The sequence below is a fragment of the Dipodomys spectabilis genome, unplaced genomic scaffold (genome assembly GCF_019054845.1).
Source record: "Dipodomys spectabilis isolate Male_0828 unplaced genomic scaffold, ASM1905484v1 ptg000653l, whole genome shotgun sequence".
Classification (NCBI taxonomy): domain Eukaryota; kingdom Metazoa; phylum Chordata; class Mammalia; order Rodentia; family Heteromyidae; genus Dipodomys; species Dipodomys spectabilis.
In genome coordinates, this window is record NW_024871330.1 from 922,879 (window position 1) to 946,251 (window position 23,373).

Sequence of the window (23,373 nt, forward strand, 5' to 3'; positions counted from 1 at the left end):
GAAATATTCTCTTCCATCCCATAACATTTTTATATTTTTTATTGTAAAAATACTGAACAGAGTGGTTACAGTTACATGAAAAATTAATAGTTCATTTCCTATCAAGCATTGTTACCTCCTCCTTTGTTTTCCCCCGCCATCCCTTCCCTCCCACCTCCACAAGTACACTCCCCTCCCCCACCCTCCTAAATTGTAAAGTTCGTTTTTCAACATACTTTCTTGTGCGTCACATTGTTGCAATGGGTCATATTGTATCCTTATTTAACCATTTTGTTTTTTCCTTTTCCATCCCCAAATTAGAGAAGTGTATATACAAGATGGAGGTGCACTAACATCAGATACAGTGAAAACAGGGGTTTAACTGTGGGGGATGCACATATAAAAAATCACATCGTACATTATAAATATATTAGAAACAACAGGAAGAAATAAAACACCACTTGTGTCCTTATCATGGGGTTCATTTACCTTAACATCATCTTATCTAGTCATGTGCACATGCTTTTGACCTTTTTTTTTTTAAATTGTGAAAATACCATACAGAGGAGTTACAATTACATGGAAAATGTAATGAGTACATTTCTTATCAAGCATTGTTGCCTACTCCTTTTTTTCGCCTTACCATACCTTCTTTGCTTATCCCAGATATGCATTAGTTATTGCAAATAAGGTATACCACAGGACCTATGTTTCTTTTTTTATATTGTGAAAATGCCATACAGAGGGGTTACAATTACATGCGTGAGTTATTGAGTACATTTTTTTTTATTGTGAGAATACTGACAGAGGAGTTACAATTACATGGGCAAGATTTCTTATCAAGCATTGTTGCCTCTCCTTTGTTTCCCCTTCCCATCCCTTCCCATACTCCCCCACTTTCCCCACCCTGTCCTCCTCCCCCCAAAGTTGTAAAGTTCATTTTTTGACATAATAACTTGTACATCTCATTGTTGCAATGGGTCCACTTGCTCCTCCTTTGTTTCCCCTTCCCATCCCTGCCCATCTCCCACCCCCCACACCCACCAACCCCTCCCCCCAGCCCCCCCCCCCACTGTCCACATCCCTCAACACCCAGCCAAAATCATTTTTTGACATAACGACTTGTTCATCTCATTGTTGCAATGGGTCCACCTGCATCCCTTTTTAAACGATTTGTGTTTCCCTTCCACTGCACAAAGTATACCAACATCAAACACAGTGAAATCAGGGGCTTTAGCTTGCAGGAGGAACATACAAAGCAACAAAGAATTCATCTTATAAATATCTTAGAAACAATCGCAAGAAATAAAAACCATTTGAATCCTTATCTTGGGGTTCATTTTGCCTAACATCAACTTATATGATGTTTTCTGCTTGTAGCAGACACATACTAGTTATTGCAATTAAGGAAACCATGGGGCTTATCTTTCTTTGGGCCTGGCTTACTTCACTTCTTTGGGCCTGGCTTAATTCACTTAATATAATTTTTTCCATGTCTTTCCATTTCCTAACAAACTGGGTTATGTCATTCTTTCTGATGGAGGCATAGAATTCCAGTACACACACACACACACACACACACACACACACACACACACACACACACACACATTTTCTTGATCCATTCGTTTACTGTGGGGCCTCGGGTTTTGTTCTGTATCTTAGCTTTGGTAAATAATGCTGCAATGAACAAAGTTTTGCTGGTAGTTTTAGTATGTTCTTGTTTGTGATCATTTGGGTGAATGCCCAAAATGGGATTGCTGGGACTTAGGGGCGCTCTATTGTAGTCTTTTGAGGAACCGCCATACTACTTTCCAAAGTCTTTGAACAAGTTTAAACTCCCAACAACAATGCATTAAGGTTCCCTTCTGTCCACATCCCCTCCAGCATCTGTTCTTTTAAAAATCTAGAATGCTTCACGAAGTTGAGTGTCATCCTCATTCAGGGGCTATTCTTCTCTTTATTGTTCCAATGTTAGTGTATGTGCTACTGAATTGAGCACAGAACATTTTTTATACATAAAGTGTAATTGATTTTCTTAAACTAGACAATTCCACAAAAATTAAATTCAAAAGAATTGTCGTGAAGCCGGGCGCTGTTGGCTCACGCCTGTAATCCTAGCTACTCAGGAGGCTGAGATCTGAGGATCGCGGTTCAAAGCCAGCCCGGGCAGGAGAGACCGTGAGACTCCTATCTCCAATAAACCACCAGAAAACCGGAAGTGGCGCTGTAGCTCAAGTGGTAGAGCGCTCGCCTTGAGCTGAAGAGCTGAGGGACAGCGCCCAGGCCCAGAGTTCAAGCCCCACAAACGACAAAAAAAAAAGAATTGTCGTGAAATTTTAGAACCATGCATTTCTTACATAAGAACACATTTAAGAATAAAGTCAAGTTTGACATGTCAAAAACAAAATAATACCAGATATTTGTTGTTCAACAGATGTGTAGGAGGAGGAATTCAATTATTCTGTACAAGGAACCTGCCCTAATGAACACTATAGAAAGTGTTAAGGTTTGTTAAAAGTTTTAATGTTTTAAATATGTTTAATTTTGGGAATTTGCTCATATGTGCCAAAATTAAGACTATTTAGCAGGTTGTAAAACTTTTTCATAAAGCATTTAAGATTCATGGTACATACTACTAAATATGTACATTTCAGAGTTTATAGAAACTTTACTAATGAGAAGTTGCAAAGTGTTTGTGTAAAGAAGCAGATTTAAGACATTAACTGCACAGTTTCTGTTAAAATTTAAAGGCTTCTTTACTTTATATGTTAGTGAGGAACAAATGATGGTATAAGCCATATACAAATGATGAGATCAACCATAAATAATAATCTTAATAATAATAATCTTTAAAGGCTACTCATAGCCTATAAAATTCTTGTTGAACATCATAGACTTAGGCAGTTTTAAATGTACAGCAATATGAGAAAATAATAAATCGAATATGTAGTACATTTCAAATACTGGAAACAGCGGTAATTTTTTATTTTATTAATCATTAATATTTATGTATTGGTTTTCCTTATTTGTAGCATTGTTTTCCTTGTTGTAATATAAAACAACTTTTTGTAAGTCATCATTAGGAAGTACTTTGAGAATGTTATTGGGATGGCCACACTGTTTTTTATAGGTATATGTGAATTTACAAAGAGCAAAATTAATAAGAACAAAATATTGATTAAAATTTTATCAATTAGAATCTGAATCAGGAGTGTTGATAAACGTCCACACCTAAAATCTTAGCCCTAGACTGAAACACTGGTGTTACAATGTTGAGCACACAAAAATGAGAGACTGTGTTTTGTTTTCTTTTTGTTGGGTTTGGGGCTTGAACTCTGGGTCCTGGGTGCTGTCTCTCAGCTCTTCAGCTCAAGGCTAGTGGTACTAGTTGAGTCACAGCATCTCTTCCATCTTTTTCTGCTTATGTGGTGCTGAGGAATCAAACCCAGGACCTCATGCATGCAAGGCAAGCACTCTACAATGAATCACCCTCCCAGCACCTGAGAGACTGTGCTTTAAAAAATCATCTAAACAACATTTACTTTCTGTTTTGTGTTATATAATGAAATAAAGAATATCTTTTTATATTTTAGAATGGTCATACTTCTAAATTTATATTAAATTCAGCCACTTTATCCTTTTCAAAGTCATGTAATATCTCTGAGAGTTTGCTTTTGTAAAGATTGTTTTTTGCATTGATAATTTATTCTGAGTCATTTTTATTTTTTATCAAAATTACTTCATATTTTATGGTTTTTTGTGTTTTTTTAAGTGTGAAAATACCAGATAGAGGGGTTACAATTAAATGGGCAAGGTAATGAGTACATTTCTTATCAAGCATTGTTGCATACTCCTTTGTTTCTCCTTACTATCCCTTCCCATCTCAACCCCCTTACGTCCCATTTCCCCATGTCTTACGTCCCATGTCTTGTATATCTCCTTGTTGCAATGGATCGACCTGTATCCCTATTTAAAAAATTATTCCCCTTCCCCTCCACAAATTATACCAACATCAAATACAGCGAAAACAGGGGTTATACCATGCGGGAGGGACATAAAAAGTAACAAAGAAGTCATCTTATAAATATGTTAGAAATAATTACAGAAAAGAAAAATATTTTGAATTCTTATCATGGGGTTCACTTCACCTAACATCAACATATCTAACAATTTCTGCATGTCTCAGACATACACTAGTAATTGCTAATAAGGGAAACCATGGGACCTATGTTTCTTTGGGTCTGGCTTACTTCACTTAACATAATTTTTTCCAAGTTTTCCATTTCCTAACAAATGGGGCAATATCATTCTTTCAGATAGAGACATAGAATTCCATTGTGTATATATACAACATTTTCTTGATCCATTCATCTACTGAGGGACATCTGGGTTGGTTCCATATCTTAGCTATGGTAATGCTGCAATAAATATATCTGTGTGGTAGCTTTAGTATGGTCTTGTTTGTGATCATTTGGGTAAATCCCCAAAAGTGGGATTGCTGGGTCATAGGGGAGCTCTATGTGGAGTCTTTGGAGGAACCTCCATACTACTTTCCAAAGTGGATGAAAAAGATTACACTCTCACTAACAATGAAGTAAGGTTCCCTTCTGTCCACATTCCCTCCAGCATCTGTTGTTATTAGAGTTCTTGATTATAGCCATTCTAACTTGGGTGAGGTGATATCTCAGTGTTGATTGATTTGCATTTCTTTTATGGCTAGGGAGGTTGAGCATTTCTGCATGTCTTTATTGGTCACTCTCCTTTCCTCTTCAGAGAAGTTTCTCTTTATGTCTTTAGCCCACTTATTTATTGGACAGTATTTTCTTTGAGTATTTGTTGTTGGGGGATTTAATTTTTTGATTTCCAGGTCTGTTTTAGATATGAAACCCTTGTCGGTTGTATGGCTAGTGAAGATCCTCTCCGATTCTGTGGACTTTCTATTGATCCTGCTAGCTATGTCCTTTCTGCAATAGGAGTATTGCAGAAGCTCTGCAATTACAAGCAATCCCATTTGTCCAACCTTTCTTTCATTTGTTGTGCTTTTGCATTTCTTTTCAGAAAATTTCAGCCTTTGTCAAGGAGACCTAGGGTTTCTCCTATTCCATCCTGTAATGTTTTCAAAATATCTGCTTTGACTCCGAGGTCTTTGATCCATTTGGACTTGATTCTGTTACAGGGTGATATATAAGGATCTAGCCTTAATTTTCTACAAGTGATTAACCAATTTTGCCAGTACCATTTACTGAACAGCCTTTCTTCGATTTTATCTTTTTAGATTCTTTATCGAATATTAGATGATTATGAGTCTGTAGGTTCATTTCTGGGTTTTCAATTCTATTCCATTGTTCCTGAGATCTTTTCTTGTGCCAGTAAAAAACTGTTTTAATTACTATGGCTTTGTAGAAGAGTTTGAAATTTGGTATTGATATTCCTCCAACACTGTTCTTTCTGTTAAGGATCGCTTTTTGCAATTGGGGGTCTTTTGTTGTTCCATATGAATTTTTGGATTGCCTCTTCTATTTCCTTGAAGAATGCGGTTGGAATATTGATAGGTATGACATTGAACTTATAGATAGCCTTGGGAAATATTGCCATTTTCACAAGGTTCATCCTTCCTATCGAGGAACATGGGAGGTTTTTGCCACTTTCTAAGTTCTGTTTTGATTTCCTTTTTCAGATTTTTAAAGTTTTCTTCATAGAAGTCCTTCACTTCTTTGGTTAAGTTAATTCCTAGGTATTTTATTTTTTGTGGGGCTATTACAAATGGAAAAGCTTTCTTGATTTGAGCCACGCTTTTCTCATTGTTGGCGTACAGAAAAGCCATTAATTTTTGAGGGTTAATTTTATACCCTGCTATTTTTCCAGGTTTGGATCAGCTTGAGTAATTTGGGAGTGGTGTCCGTGGGATTCTTTAAGTACAAGATCATGTCATCTGCAAAGAGGGAGAATTTTACTTCTTCTTTCCCTATGTGGATCCCTTTTAGGTTGGCATATTGTCTTATTTCTGTAGCTAGGCATTCTAATACTAAATTGAAGAGAAGTTGAGAGAGTTGACATCCTTGTCTCATTCCTGAGTTAAAAGGAAATGGCTTTAGTTTTCACCATTAATTACAATGCTGGTTGTAAGTTTTCCATATACAGTTTTTATTGTATTGAGGAATGTTCCATGGATTCCTAATTTTTCCAAAACCTTCATCATAAAGGGGTGTTGGATCTGGTCCAATGCTTTTTCTGCATCTGTTGAGATAACCATGTGGTTTTAATCCTTGCTCTTGTTGATGTGATATATTATATTAATTGTTTTGTGTATATTGAAACAGGTTTGCATCCCTGAAATAAATCCTGTATATTGGTGTATGATTTTTTGGATGAATTGTTCAAGTCGATTGGCCAAAATTTTGTTGAGAAGTTTTGCATCAATATTCATCAAAGAAATGGGTCTATACTTCTCTTTCTTTGATGAGTCCGTGCCTGGTTTTGGGATGAGGGTTATGATGGCTTCATAGAATGTGTTCGGTAGTGAACTTTCTCTTTCAATTTCATTGAAGAGTTGGAGTAGTATTGGTGTGAGCTCTATTTTGAAGCTCTTGTACAATTCCGCTGTAAATCCATTAGGTCCTGGGATTTTCTTACATGGGAGGTCTCTTTTTGCTGTGTCTATTTCAATGCTTGATGTGGGTCCCTTAATATGCTTTAACTCATCTTGGTTTAGTATTTGCATGTTGATAATTGCTAGCAAAAGGTCCATTTCTGCCAAGTTTTCAAACTTATTAGCATAAAGATTTGAAAATATTCCCTTTTAATGTTCAGAATCTTGGTTGTTTCTGTGGTGATGTTTCCATTCTTACATCTGAGTTTATTTATTTGGGTGTGTTCCTTCTTTTTCTGATAAGATTTGCTAAGGGTTTGTCAATTTTGTTAATTTTTTCATAGAACCAACTCTTTGTTTTGTTGATTCATTCTGTTTTTTTTTTTATTTCTAATTCGTTTAACTCGGATTTAATGTTAATTATTTCTTTCCATCTATTGAATTGGGGTTTATCTTGGTGTTCTTTGTCAAGGTGGTTCAGATGTCTCATTAAGTGGTTGGTTTCAGATCTCTCTAATTTGTTGGTGTAGGAACTCAGAGCTATAAACTTGCCTCTGAATACTGTCTTTGCAGTGTCCCAGAAGAGCTGGTAATTTGTGTGTTCATTTTTTTGGAATATCATGGACATTTGAATTTCCTTTCTAATCTCTTCCATGACCCCCTGGTTATTCAACAGTGTGTCATCCAGCCTCCATGCGTTACAAGACTTTTTTGGTGTTGAGTTCTAATTGTATTCCCTTGTAGTCTGAGAGGATGCAAGGTGTAACTTCAATGTTTCTGAATTTGGACGTTTGTTTTGTGACCTAAAATGTGATCTCTTTTGGAAAATGTTCCATGAACTGCAGAGTAAAACGAGAATTCTGATGCTACTGGGTGAAATATTCAGTAGATGTCTGTTAAATCTATTTGCTCTATGCAGTTGTTTAAATCTGCGGTTTCCCTGTTGATTTTTTTTTTTTGCTGATTTGATCTATATAGTGGGCATAGTGGTGTGTTAAAATCCTCAACAATTAATGTCGTTGGATCTATGTGAGATCTGAGGGAAAATAGTGTCTCTTGGATAAATTTTGGTGCTCTATTGTTTGGCAATTCCATATTTAGAATTGTAATATCCTCCTGAAATAGAGAACCCATAAGTCATATGTAGCGACCTTCTTTACCTCTTTACACTAATTTTAATTCGAAGCATATTTTACCTGATATTATTATTGCAACTCCTTCCTGTTTATGGCAGCCGTTTGATTCGTAGATTTTATTCCATCCTTTCATTAACAAAATGTGTTTGCTTTTATAGGTAAAGTGTGCATCCTGAAGGCAGGAGATAGAATTATCTTGCTTTTTAATCCAACTAGACAGTCTATTTCACTAAATTGGAGCTTTAAGTCTGTTAATGTTGAGAGGTAGGACTGATAGGTGTTTGGTAGCTTCTGCCATGCTATCCACCTCCTTGGGGGCTGTGGAAACTTGGTTTTTCCTATGGTTCTTGGATTCTCAGTTTGGGTGTGGTTTCTTAGCCATTATTGTGGTCTTGTTGGGTTTCTGTGTGTAGGTCATCTTTAAGTATTTTTTATAGGGCTGGTTTGGTGGAGATATATTTTTCAGTTTTTCTTTGCTATGGAAGGTTTTTATTTGACCTTCGGTTATGAAGGAGAGTTTAGTTGGGTACAGTATTCTTGGTTGAAAATTGTTTGTCTTCAGGGCATGGCATACAGCCTGCCAGGCTCTTCTTGCTTTACTTATCTATGCTGAAAAATATGAGGTGATTCTAATTGGTTTTCCTTTATAGATGATCTTTTCTCCTTGACATTTTTAAGAACTTATTCTTGATCTGAGTTGGTCCTGTGTGGATTATAATGTGATAATGGGAAGTGCTGTTCTGTTCTGGTCTATTTGGGGTTCTACAAGCATCTTGTATCTGAATAGGCCTATCTTTTTGTATGTTTGGGAAGTTCTCTGCTAGGATCCTGTTAAACAAATTTCCTCGACAATTAACTTCTGTCTCTACGTGCTCCTCTACACCATTTGTCCTCAGAGTAGGCCTTCTGATTGTGTATTCCAAATGTTGAATAGATCTATCATATTTCTTGGATTTGTCTTGGATAATTGTATGTTCTTTCTCTATAATACCTAGGCTGTCTTCAATCCCCAAGTTTCAATCTTCTGCATGCTCTAACCTACTGTTGTCTTTCTACTTGGTTTATTTCTTTTCCTTCTTATTGGTCGGCCTTGATGGCTTCAAATTCTTTGTTGGAGCCTTGTTTTAGATCTTCTATGAACTTCTTTACTTCCTTAATTTGGTGTTCTCAAATCACTTAGTTGATTGGTTATGGATTACTTGGACTCCCATTCCTGCTGCCGGGCTCCATTCAGCATTCCCTGTGTGGTCGCCCTGAATTCTTTCAGCTGTCTGTTTATGGATTCCATGAATGCCTCTATTGATCTTTGTCTATTCTCATCCTGATGTCACAATTCCTGTGTTATGCTTTGATTAGCTTCCTCACGTTCATGCAATTCCTGTAGTTCCCTTTGACTGTTCTCAGCCTGCTCACGCAAATCCTGTGTCTCTCTTCATCTGTTCTCTGCCTGCTCATGCAATTCCTTTCTTTCTCTTCGACTGTTCTCAACCTGTTCACGCAATTACTGTATCAGTCTTTGAGTAGTTTCCTGACAGTCACGAAATTCCTGTACTAATGTTTGGTTTGCCTCCTCTCTCTCTCCCTATCACGTTCAAACTGAGTCCTTTGCAAGCTTTCATTCTTTTCATTCACCACGTTTTCCAGTAGTGTTTGTAGTGCTTTTCAGGAACTCTCCTCCGGATTATTCATTAACTGTTCTGTCACTGGATTATCATGAATGGGAGTTGAGATACCCAGACTTGCCATTTTTCTCATGTTTTCCGGCTTGTTCTGCACACTTGATATGAAAGTGACACCAATTTTGTTGCTAAAACACTATTTTAAGGCAAGCATCAACCAAAGTCCTGTAGTTGCGTAGTCAAAATGGCTGCAGATAGAAGCTAGTATAACAGATGCAATCTATTCAACACCAAAAAACTATGCATTAATGGGCTAAGAACAGCAAAGATGAATTTTTCAAATCAGAAATTATGATGTTTAGGGAGAAATGTGGGGAAAAATAGGATTAGAAATATGTGGAGAAGTTAAAGTAAATTTAACCAAGTCCTAATCTCAGAGAGGGAAAGGGATTGGACAGAATGATAGGAGAGAAATTAAAAAGAAGATAATCAAAAATGGAAAAACAAAAATTTAAATTTAAAAAGTGAAACATTTAAAAATTATGTAACTTTAAAGAAGTGATATTGAGAGAAAAAAAGGATAGGATGACAGGAGGGGATGATAGAAAGGAGACATGAAAAACTAAAAAATAAAAATTCTTACAATATTTACTTGAAAATTATATGGTATAAAGATATAATACTGCTACTAAACAGTTACGCCTAAAAGTTTGTGAATTAAGTAATACATTTCTGGATTAATTATGTACACAATGGGGGATAAGTTCGATGAAGGGTATTTATCTGGGGATGAGGCAAAACAGCAATTAAGTCACGCAAAAAAAAAAAAAGAAAGACAAAAAAATGAAAAGAATCAAAAAAAAAAATAAAAATAATTTAAAAAGGACCAAAATGTCAATAGCGATTTTTTAAAAAAGCACACACACACACACACACACACACACACACACACACACACACACACACACACACACTCACACACCTAAAATAAAAATTAGGAGAAGAAGAAAAAAATGATTAATAGAAAACAATTAAAAAATTTAAAAAAATGGTACCAAAAAGAGTTGTTTAATTTTCAGGTGTGTGTGTGTGTGAGGAATGGGAAGATCCTGTATCTCCCCTGTGTCTGTAACCAGTCTCTCCGTGGAGTCTCTGGTCTGCTTGTGGTGTTTGGTTTTCCTGTGGCCTGATTGATTTCTTACATCAGTTTGTTTGAGCAGTCAATAAAATGCTCCGCTTTATCCAGGATTTTGTGATCCTCCTTCAGGCTGGTTCAGTGGGAGGGAGATCTGCTTTGAGTATCACGAAAGAGAAAGATGGCTGTTTCCTCTAATTTGGAGATGCCGTGATGAGGCTACGTTCTGGGTAGGGTTGAGGCGTTTCAGCAAACAGTAGCTTTTCCCTGAGGGGCTAGCTCCTGAGACACTCCCAGACCCCAGCCTGGAGCCATTCTCAAGGTTTATGTTTATTCAATTTCAATTGATTGCTGTAGGTAGGGGCAGCCTCTGGTTCTGTTAACCCAGTGAAGATAGTCACTCCTCTGTGGGGCAGAACTCTCTCTGCTTGGGCTAGGTGACTTTCTCCTGGATGGATCTGAGCCTGGAAGGTCAGGTCAGATACCTGTGACCTGCTAAATGACCCTTTTGTTTTCTTCCAAGGCCTGAGTTGGAGCTAGTTGCTCAGCCTGGCCTTTCTCAGTATCAAAGATGATGTCTGGTGGGAGTGGGAGGGGCAGCCTTCCCTCCTCTGCTCCATGAGAAGGAGTGAGGATGTCAGGATTCTATTCAGGCAGGAGTCTTTGTTCCTGGTTATCTCTGGTCTGTGATCTGCTCCTTTTCAGTTCTTGTTGGTGTTGAGTAGAATCCGCTCACCCACTGCATATGGCGCCTTTTTCCTGGACACTCTGTTGTAGATATGGTGGCTATGGGTGCCACAGATGTTGCCACAACCGTGGCTACTGGCAAGTGCTTAGATCTGTCTTCTTGCCTGGATCTTCCCTCTCTAGTCAAACTCTGGGTACAGTGTTGGCACACTTGGTGTGATTATCTAGGCTAGTACTGTTCACTGGAACACTAAAACTGCTTTGTATGTGAGAGCTTGTTTAGCCTCCAGGTTCTCCTCTACCATCTTCCTCCGACCTCCATGAAACACTTTATATTTTATGTTGATTGGTTATTATGTAACAAATACCTTCAAATGTACATGTAGTGTCAAAAGATAGGCATATGAATATTCTCATACAGCTCTTATTTATCTGTTATGCACTTTCACTATTATATTTCTCTCTCTCTTATACTCTCTATCATTTCCTCACTTTCTCTTTCATGCTTCATGTCTGCTGCTTAGAATTTCTGGTGGTCTACTATTATCCGTCAGGATCCACTGGTTTGTGGGAACATGATATGGACAATCAGTTACCTTTGCCTTATTGAAGAGTTACAACTGTGATGTGATATTATTATTTGCCATTCTAAATGGTAAAACAACAGATCTAGGAATTCCTTTTCAATTTTATTACTATTATAAATTTTATCTCATAGGAATAATTGGGATGGATAAGATACTTTTAACCTGTGACCTAAAAGTACGTTTCCTTTTACAAACAACCTTTTCCTTTGAGTATCAGTGAGTAACTACATGTAATGAAAACAAAACTATCCTATGGAAAGTAGACTGAAAAACAAGATAATGGGGAAGTGAGTACAAAGGATACCCGTCATAGAGCACAGATCCTCAGAGCAGTTTATCATGTACACTTTGTGAGAATGACAATGTGTTAGGAACTATACATTAAATCACTGAACACTTGATATATATATGCAAATATATTTGTATATTTACATTTGTTTATATATGCATATATGTATGTGCCCTTATATATGTACACATGTATGTTACTATACTCACAAATACACACATACATATACCCATGTATACATGCACACATGGAGAAAGACACATAGTTACAGTCAACATAAGTTTCACTAGTTGTTGAATATGCCTTAGACAGAATTCTTGGAACCAAATATGTTGAAGATGTATTTGCCTCTAAGAGTTCTTTTACCACTCCTCTTATCTCTTAAAACTGGTACGTTTTAAGACATGAGATTCGACTTGCAAAATGCAGTACAAGTGATAGGAAGTCATTCGGAAATCTCAGTAAGTAAAGGTCGTATGGTGTCACCCTGCTCCCCATGGAATGCTTGCTCTTGTAGACTCTCAAGAACCAAAGTACCAGGAGAATATCCTATCAGAGGGGGGTTGGAGGGAGGATTTGGGTGATGTGAAGGGAAGGGATGGTAGGGGAAAAACAAAGGATTGGGTGACAATGCTCAATAAGAAATGTACTCACTTCCTTCCTTATGTAACTGTAACCCCTGTGTACAGTGTCTTTACAATAAAAATATATATTAAAAAGATACAAGGAAAACTTCTGTACTTATGGGAAGTTGTATTTATCAGTCAATATCAGTAAGGTATTGGTTTTAGGACCACAGGCATATTAAAATGTTGGATCCTCAAACTTTTTACTTGAACACAGTATATTATTTACATGAGAATGTGTCCACAACCTAGTTCAGAGTAATTGCTATGAAACATTTTACTACATTTTATGTTTGTAATGGAAAATAAAAGTATATGCACTATCAACAGATACAAATTTTTTCAATTTTTTTTTGTCTTTTTGTCTGCATTTTGTGGATGGAATTGGGAGAGCAATTTTGAAAAGCTCAAATTTCATCACCAAGAGCTGTCTGCAAAATGTAAAAGGATCTAATACAGCATCTTGAATAGTATGGAACTCCAAGGAGAAGTACTTGAATTGAGACATTATCAGAAAGTCTAACCAGGCAAGGACTTTTTAGAAGCACAGCTGCTATATTTCTAATGGAGAGCTTTCATAACCCTTTATGAAACACAAGTCAGAACCTCATTGAAGTGTAGATTGTTTTCCCTCACCTTTCTGTCAAGCTCAGTCATTATCAATCAACATTTATCTAATCTTGAATAATCCTCTAATAACCAAATGTTGATGGAATGTTCATATGCAGAAAACCTGGGAAGGCAAACTTTTTCCAGTTAAGACAATCTATATTCTATGCTCCAGAAGAGAGAAAACTAGGTAAGCATCTATTTACAACCTTCTGAATAGTTCTGATTCTGCCCACATCAGTTATCTATCCATACCTGTGATGGAGTGAGAGGATTTTAAAAGAATTTAGTGATCTAAAATTTAAATTTAAATGTGGAATGAAATTAATTCCAATACATTACATTAAGATATTTAGAAGCAAGTGAAAAACCCAAAGGTCTATACGATTTTTTTTTATTGGAAGTGTAGGGATATTGGAAATTGGTTCTCTATATTTTAAGCAACTTGCAAGAATAATTGGCAAAACACAATTTACATTCGGAGTAGACTTGTCACACTAATTTTTGTATATTGAAAGGTGCACAAGCCTCAACAATATGTAAATGCTATCCTCTTATTTATCTCTAAAGTTTTATGCATCTGGTCCATTAACATTAAAATTTCAAAAAAATTAATTTTTAGCTAATTGTCCAAAGGGGTTTTGCTTCATCATGTCAGTGTTGAATAGAGAATATGTGCATTTCAATGTACAATGCATCTGGATAATTGTCAACCTTTCCATTTTTCTTTCTTCCTTTACCCCAACCCCACATATCCCTTCAAGTTTCCTACTTATATTCTCACTTATGTATATTGAGTTATATGACTGTATTAGTCCACCATTTCCATCTCCATTCTTCTGCCCTACTCCCTTTATGCCCAAATCTCCCTTTTAAGACTGATTTCAACTTCATGGGATTTTGTTAAATATCTCTGCCATTGGTATATGGCGTTGGGCTTGCCATATCCTCTCTTCCATGTTTGACCTACATAAATGAGGATATTTCTACATTTTTCTAATCTCTGAATGTCTGAGTAAGGTCATTAATCTGGGTATCCTTTTCATTTTTTAAATTTCAAATATAATATAAGCTTTGTTTGACTAGTCATTTTCTAAAAATGAGTGATATTCCTGAGCACTAATATTTTGGTACCAAATTGAGACTGTAGTAACCTTGATGATAATAGTAACAAATCTATTTTAAGTAGAATGAGATGCAACTAAAGTATTTTCATTATATTTATTTCTTAGTGATCATTTTTTAATGAATAAATGAGACTTTTCCATCCAGTTTAGGTTAAGAGCGTTAAGTAATGGACTAGATGGTAAGTAAATCCGAAAATGTTTTAGGCTACAGGGGTTCAGGAAAATGTAGGATCAATGGATACTACAGTATTTTTCCTGATAATAGAATTTGAGGGCAAGTTATTTTATAATGGTTCATGTTAGGGAACAAGATAACTTCAGAGGAAGAGTCAGAAAATTTGTGGGAATCAGGGCAATCTGAAACTCATTTCCATAGTGCAAACTGATTAAAACTAGACTATTTTTCTTAAACATTAGAATTGGACTATCATTAGGGTGAAAGTTAGGTTTCAGTTGCAGCTGTGGTTAGTGTTAGCATTAGGGCAATGATAAGTTTAGTGTAAAACTGAAACTATCTTTGAATAACAAGTCATGTTAGAATTAGGATGAATGTGAAATATGAACCTGCTAATTATATTAAGATTAGGATATGGTTAGTGTGAGGGTTAGCCTCAATATTCCAGTTAAGGTTAGGGTTACAAAAATGGCAAGATAATGAGTAAAACTACAAACTATTTTTAGAAAGATGAGTTGAATCAAAGTTAGGATGAATAAATCTAATGTATTTGTATGGCTTTTAGAATCCAAAGGCTATTAGTACTATGGTTAGGATTACTGTTCTAGTTCAGGTTAGACTTAGGGTTAGGGAAGGGTAAGCTTTAAGGTAAAACAGAGTTTTCTGCTAACATTTTCAAGTAACATAAGTGTGAAATTTAACAAAAACTACAGAGTTTTCCTAATTTTCCTGTTCAGGGTTCAATAGGGTTAAATTTAGAGTTAGGTTTCTAGTAGGTTTAGATATATAGTTAGGGTTAGAAAGTAGAGTATAATTTAAGTAAACCTGCAACTTCTTTTTAGAGATATAGGAGTTCAGTAAAAGTTAAGATCAGTGGAAACTATGATAGTTTTCATGATTTGAAGATTTGAGGTTAATATTCATAATAGGGAACGATTTCAGAGTCCAATTCAGGGAATCTGTAGGATTTCAAAGACCATGAGTATCTGTTAGGATATATTTTCCATTAATTTTAGGATTCGGTTACTATTATCATCAAGGTTACTCTCAGGGTTCTGACCAGGATTAGAGTTAGGATTATGGAAATGGAAGGTTGAGAACTTGAGTGACTTACTTCCTTTGTGTATGTATATGCACTTTTCTAAGGCTAGAAGTCAAGGCTTGGGTTCTATCCCTGAGCATTATGCTGTAGGCTAGCATTCTACCACTTGAGCCATGATTCCACTTCCATCTTTCTTTGGCAGTGAATTGGAGATGAGAGTCTTACAGATTTTCCTATCCAAGCTGACATTGAACTGAGATTCCCAGATCTCTGCCTTATGATTAAAGGTAGGATTAAACTCATGAGCTACAAGTGCCATGGAAAGTGCCTGACTTTTATTGATTGTTTTTACTTTTGTTCAAGATCAACATTGAATTCAATATCTGAAAGCATTGCTCACTAGGTAACAAGTTGCCACTTGAGCCATATCTCCAAAAATGATTATCTTAAATAGCTGGAAATCATTAAATTTTCTTCAGATGATATGTATCATTAGTGTTGTTCTAAAAATTATCCTAACCAAAACAGATTTATAGACCCTAGAGATGATCTGAGCAGATTCTTATGGTTGGCTTCTAATTGCATAATATTTTAGGGACATGATTTTTTAATTATTATATTAAGTAGCAAAGGAGTTAGTAAACAAGGCAGTTTCTGCGTACAATATAGCTTGATCAATGCCAACCCTTTCAACATTCACACCCTTCCTCTATGCACCTCTTCCTTCACTCTTCTTAATTTTGTAGGATATTTACTGGATTACTCTGTGCACTTCCCCCATTTTCTCCTGGTCATTCTTGTACCTTTTCTCCCTTCACCCTGTTTTGACTAGCCACTTACATATGATCCAGCAACTCTACTCCTAGGCATTTACCTGAAAGATTACAAACCAGGATATAGTAAATATTTCAGCACAACCATGCTTACTGAATCAGCCCAGATACCCCTCAGGAGAGAAATGATTCAAGAAAATATAATACACACACACACACACACACACACACACACACACACACACACACACACACAGGAAATCCTACTTACCCTTCAGAAAGAGTATTGTACTATTTGTATCTCTCATTTCACCTTTTTTCTGCCTAGTATCACATTGTTGTTGTACTGTCCCTCTACTGCAGTAAGTGACACATGCAAACTGATGTAAAAGATTGTCAGTGTTATCGGCTAGCCATAGATTCCTAAATATGAGTTCTATGCTCATTCTCTTTGTTTATTCATGCCTTTGAGTAGTGATTGCACAGTTTCATTTGTACCATTTGCTACACAGAAAAGAGATGAACCACGTGTATGTATATATACATATATGCACATACATGTATATATATATACATACATGGATATTTGTACACATATGGGTATATATTAAATACTTGAATATATTTTATATTTTTGAGAATTATGGAGCTAACAAAAATCACATGCATTTTACTTCTTAGTCAATTCTTTCAAAGCCTAAATAACTTTGTCTCCTTTGAATACATAATTTTAAAGAGAATATCACCATCTCTAATCTTTCAGTGGCCTTGAAATTAGATGTCCAAATGAGAAAAAGTTATTTAGGCTTTTTGGTGGAAGAGAGGAGTATTACTAGGGTTCTATTCAGGTGTTCTCTGCTTGCTAGATAAGACTTCATTTTTATAGCAACAAGCAGCTCAATTGCTTTTGCCATACTTCTAGTCCATTTTATTTACTTGAAGTTTTGAACTTTTTGCCCGGGTCTGATCTTAGATTAAATGAATGATCTTAGATTGCTTCTTATGTCTCCCACACAATTAGCTAGGATTGCAGATGTGAACCACTATGGCCAGCTCATTTGTTGAGATGGATGTCTTGGCAGTTTTTTCTCTGGCCTGGCCTCATTTCTGCTTCCTGATCAGCTGGGTTTACAGATGTAGGCTACTATACCAGATGTACATGACACATTTTTTTTAAAAAAAAAATTTATTGAAAAATAAAGTATAGAGGGGTTATAGTTACATGAACAAGGTAATGAGTAATTTTCTATTAAGCCTTGCTACTTCCTCCTTTGTTTTCCCCTACCCTTCCTTCCTTCCCACCTGCACAATTACTCCTCCACTCCCATCTTCCCCTCTTCCCTGCTTAAATTGCAAAGTTCCTTTTTCAGCATAGTGTATAGTGTATCTCATTGCTACAATGGGTCAGCCTGTATCCCTATTTAAACAATTTGTTTTTTCCCTTCCCCTCCCAAAGCTAGAGAATTGTGTATACAAGATACAGGGCACTGACACCGAATACAGAGAAAACAGGGGTTATACCATGGTGGAGTAACATATAAAGAAACAAAAAAATCAGATGTTATATTATAAATCCCTATCTTGTAGTTCAATTTGCTTAAGAATATCTTATCTGGTCATATGTACATACTTTTTGAACTTTTATTCTTGTCCCAGATATATACTACTTATTGCAAATAAGTAAAACTATAGGACCTATGATTTTTTGGGTCTGACTTATTTCAGTTAATATAATTTTTTCCAAGACTCCACTTAGAGCTCACCCAGCAATCCCACTTTTGGGCATTTACCAAATTATCAAAAACAAGAACATACTAAGCTACCAGCACAACTATGTATATTGCAGCATTATTTACAACAGCTAAGATATCAAACGGACTCAGACGCACCTCAGTAGATGAATGGATATATACTTATATACATATGTATGGAATATATACATATATACCTATGTGTATATATATACATATATATGTGCCACACTTTCTTGTATATATATGCATATACATATATACGTACACATATGTATGTATATGTATATATCTGTATGTATATACATACATACATATATGTGTATGTATATACATACAGATATATACATACATATATATGTATGTATGTATGTATACATACATATATACATACATATATACACACACACACATATATATATATATATATATATATATATATGAATTCTATTCCTGCATCAGAAAGAATGACATCATCCCATTTGTTAGGAATTGGAAAGATGTGAAAAAATTATAGTAAGTGAAATAAGCCAGGCCCAAATATCCATAGGTCCCATGGTTTCCCTTACTTGAAGTAGCTAATACAGGGTACCATATAATCATATAAGATGCTGTTAAGTGAAATGAACCCCAAGATAGGGACACAAATGATTTTTATTCCACAAGCTTCTTATCTTTATATAATCCCCCCACATAAATTTGGAAGGGAGTTGTGCTTCAAGTATAGAGCACCACCAGTTAGGGAAAAAGCTTAAGTGAGAAGGTAAGGTTTAACCACAATATCAGAGTTTAAATCACAATATCAGCACTCAAATAAGTTTATTTCTTTCTTTGAGGTTTTTATTAAATTGCTCAGAAAATAGCAACATTATATTTATTTTTAACAGTACTATTAAAATCATGTTATATTTATTGATGTTATTCTTTATTTTCCTAAATTTTACTTACTCATTAATAATATCCAGTAATGAAAAGAGATGAATACTGTTTCTCAAGTTTTTATGACAGTTGAGTATATGAATGATGCATACAAGGAATTTGTACTGAAAATAGATATTTGAAAGCTCTTCACATAAATAAATGATAGTTGAAGAAGCTGTGGGCATGTATGAAATAAACTAAAGAAATCACAAGGAAAGATAAGGTATGATTCTGGAAACCACACAATTTTGGAAGAAAAAAAAAGGAAAATATGTAGCTTCTGGTAAGAAATTTGTAACCCACCTATACATTTGATTCCTTATTTCTAGTGGAAGGCATTTCAGTTAACTTTATTTTACAAAGTTAAACATGATTGACATTTAATATTAACTGGCCTCTGTCTCAGGTAAGCTATTATTCTAACCAGGCTCCAGGAACTCATGCCTATATTCCTAGCTACACAGAGGGCTGAGATCTCTAGATCCTAGTTCAAAGCCAATTTGGAGAGGAAAGCTGGTGAGTCGTTTCTGTTCAATTAACCACAAGAAAACTGGAAGTGGCACTGTGGCTCAAAGTGGCAGCACTAGCCTTGATTAATAAACCTCAGAGACAGAACCCAGGCCCTGAGTTCAAGCTCTCTGAAATTATTCTTATCAGGATTTCTCTAACTTGTTTAGAAGAATGTTTTAAACTTAGGGATTTTTTATTTCATGTTGTCAGCATTGATTTTTAAGATGCGTAGAGAAAAATTATTTATAGTCAGAACTGGTTTGTATTGTTTTGTATTACACATTGCCTCTACACCCAGAGATCAGCAGGAAAGTAGATGGCCAAATCCTGACTGTTGGTAATGTATATGGATATGTGTTTCTTTTAGCAAAGAAAAAAATTATGAGTTGGTAGCCCTTATATATAACACCTTAATAGTAATTATATAATTACTATTATTACTAGTATTTTTTTGTCGGTTGTGGGACTTGAACGCTAGGCCTGGGCATTGTCCCTCAGTTCTTCAGCTCAAGGCTTGCAAAAGTGCCAGTTCACATTTTCTGAACCTTAAGTTAGAGATAAGGGTCTCACAGACTTTCCTACAAGTGCTAGCTTTGAAAAGAGACCTTCAATCTCAGCCTCCTTAGTAGCTAGGATTACAGGTGTGAGCCACTAGCACCTGGCAGTACAATTATTTTGAAAAAGAAAAAAAACCATTATTGTATCCTTAAAAATTCACAATATGGCAAGTGTATCTGTAACGTAAGTTGTATCAAGGAACCATCAGCAGCAATCATTTTAAGATCTCACTATGTCCTGTTCAATGCCAGATAATATTTCATTAATTTATTTTACTTTTTCCTAACAAAGTTTATTATGAATGTACAACAGCACAATTTTCTATTGAGTATAAAGAATTCTTTAGCCCTGGTGCTTGAAATCAGGGCCTAGGCACTCTCTCTGAGCGTCTTTTGCTCAAGGCTAGCACATTACCAATTGAGCCAGAGCACCACTTCCAGTTTTTCTGCTTATGTCATACTGAGGAATCAAATCAAGTGCTTCATGCATGCTACCCTAACACTCTACTACATTCCCAGTCATTGAGTCTTTTGTTGTTGTTGTTTTAAGATAGCATTTTACTATGTGTCCTTCTGTTGGCCTAAAATTTAGACTGGTCCCAAGCCTACTCCTAAATCAGCCTCCCAAATTCAGAGATTACAGACATTGACCATCATATTCAGCCCACGATTCTTTGTGATACTCTTTTCAGATATAGAAAGAGTTATTCTGTCTTCCTTGGATTGGATGGTTTTTGCTGTTAATCACATTTCTTGTCCTGGTATGTTGCCCCTTCTAGATCAATAGAAATATTTCAGGTTCTGATCTTGAAAATGATCCTTGCCATCCAACAACATAACATTTTTGTGAAAAGCACTAGCTGGCCTAATGAGCATAGCAGCCAGCTGGAGCTCAGCTATCTGATGGCCTTAGGGTCCAACAATGCAATCATTACTGTGCACCGGATGAAAACTGTCACAGGTAATTTTGATTTATTCCATACAATTCTCAACTATTTGCCATTCTCAGTTTTGTATGCTTTAAATTCTGTTAAACATTAATTACTATTTCATCATTCTCACAAGTAACATATATGTCTTACTTTAAAATGTATTCAAACATGCAAAAAGTTATCGTAGTTCTGTCCACCAGTGGCTCATGTTTTAAAACCTAGCTACTTTAGAGGTCAAAAACTGAGGATCCTAGTTTAAAACAGCCCATGCAGAAAATTGTGAGATATTTCTCTCATTAAGAAACCAAAATCCAGGGCTGGGAAGGTGGCTCAGTGGTAGAGTGCTTGCCTTGCATGCATGAAGCCCTGGGTTCGATTCCTCAGCACCACATAAACAGAAAAAGCCGGAAGTGGTGTTGTGGGCTCAAGGGGTCGAGCACTCACCTTGAGCTGAAGAGCTGAGGGACAGCGCCTAGGCCCAGAGTTCAGGTCCACAACCGGCAAAAAAAAAAAAAAAAAAAAAAAAAAATCCAGAAGTGGAGATGTGGCTCAAGTAATAGAGTGTCAGTTTTGAGCAAAAAGACTAAGCAAGAATAATATGTCTACTTCTGACTCCATTATTTACTTATGGAACACTCACACACACTCACACACACACACACACACACACACACAAACACACACCCAATTTACAAAATATACACATTCTTCTAGACTCTCCTTCTTGAGCAGTACTCAATGCCATTAACTTAATGCATGTTTTCTCCAAATTATTTTGGTAGGGATTAAACTACACTTGTATTATGATACTGCACTTTTTGTTTTTCAATTTTTTGGTACTTATGTAAGAAAACAGTGTATTGTGAAGACTAACCAAAAATAAGCGTGTCGGTAAATAGGTAGGTGGCAGGTAGACTGAAACTTGCATATAATACCACTTGAAATTTTATTTCTCCAACTTTAAATATATATACATATGTATGTGTTTAAAACTTCTGCCAAAATTTTATTTCCGTTAACAATGATCTATTTGTTCCATTATATAAATTTAATGTATTGTTTGTTTCATAGTAGATTAATATTTATAGAATTTCTTTTCTTTGGAGACAAGATTCTGCAGTTTAGACCAGGCTTTCTTCAACTCCTAATTCTCATGTTTCAGGTTCCTGACTATTGACTGTAACAGTACTTGTGACGGAATCTACAGTCAAACTGTTAGACCTGGAAAGGATAGATTGGGGCGCGATCTCAAACAGCAATCAAAAAGCTGAGAATTGTGCTCTGGGAAGGTCAAACAGTCAAGGGAAGACAAAGGTATGAGTTATTACCTCAAGAGTATTTTAATTAGAGCTGTTGGACACTAAAAGTTTAAGACTTTGGAGACAAGATGGATGTCTGTGCTATGGTTGTAATGACTATTGCTCCCTTCGGCTCTCTAACAAAAAGGGATTTATAATTATGTATACAAACAATACCTCATGTTAATAGTTGTAACCACAAGCTAGATTGATGCTTTAGTTTGTGGACATACCTGTAGGCACTGACCACCTCCCACCCCTGTAGTAGAATGAATATAAAGCATGTTAAGCAGGATTTTGGGATCCAGAAGCTGGCAATGATGCTGTGGGTCCTCTGGTGTCTTCTTTCCTATCACTTCCTGTGATTTCTCAGATTTTTGGCCAGGTATCCCATCATCTTTGCTGTTCCATGGTTGTTGTTAGTTACAGTATTGATATTCCGATCACCTCAAAACAAACTATGGAAAAACACCTCCTTGAACAAGATTCAGAAGTATATAGGAGCACCTCGAAAGATAGCAAACATCAGCAGTCATCCTGTGATTTTCTAGCAAGAAAGTACAATTCAGAAGTATCTTTATTTTTAATAATATAAAGAGATAGATAATTATCTTTTTGTATATTTTGTACTTGATATTGCATAAATTTTCAGAAAAATATATACATTGTGAAATAATGTTAATTTTTTCATAGGTTACAAAACCAAGTCACTGGAGTAATGAACCTAATGTCTTATCTCAGTTGACTGAATCAGATTTAGATGAGTGTGAATTGCCTAATTATGAACATTTCTCCATGAAACTCAACAACATAGAACGAAGTGTGAGGTTCAGGCCATTCCATACCTCTAAGGATTTTACATATGTTAGCGTAATATACACCCACACTGCTCAGCACTTATGGCACATTGTTGTGTCATAATTTTCTTTATATCAGAATTACGCTAGAGCTTAAAGTAGAATGATGGGCTGTACATTTTCAAAGCAAGAGTGATGATCACCCCCTGCAATTATTCTCAGTGGAGAATC

The 23,373-nt window shown here is 35.9% G+C and overlaps 1 non-coding gene across 1 annotated transcript; it reads right to left on the bottom strand.

Moving 5' to 3' along the window:
- Positions 1–1,879: 1,879 nt before the first annotated feature.
- Positions 1,880–1,981, bottom strand: LOC122101337. The gene has a single exon (XR_006146356.1). It is a non-coding gene; the product is annotated as a U6 spliceosomal RNA (small nuclear RNA).
- Positions 1,982–23,373: the final 21,392 nt, after the last annotated feature.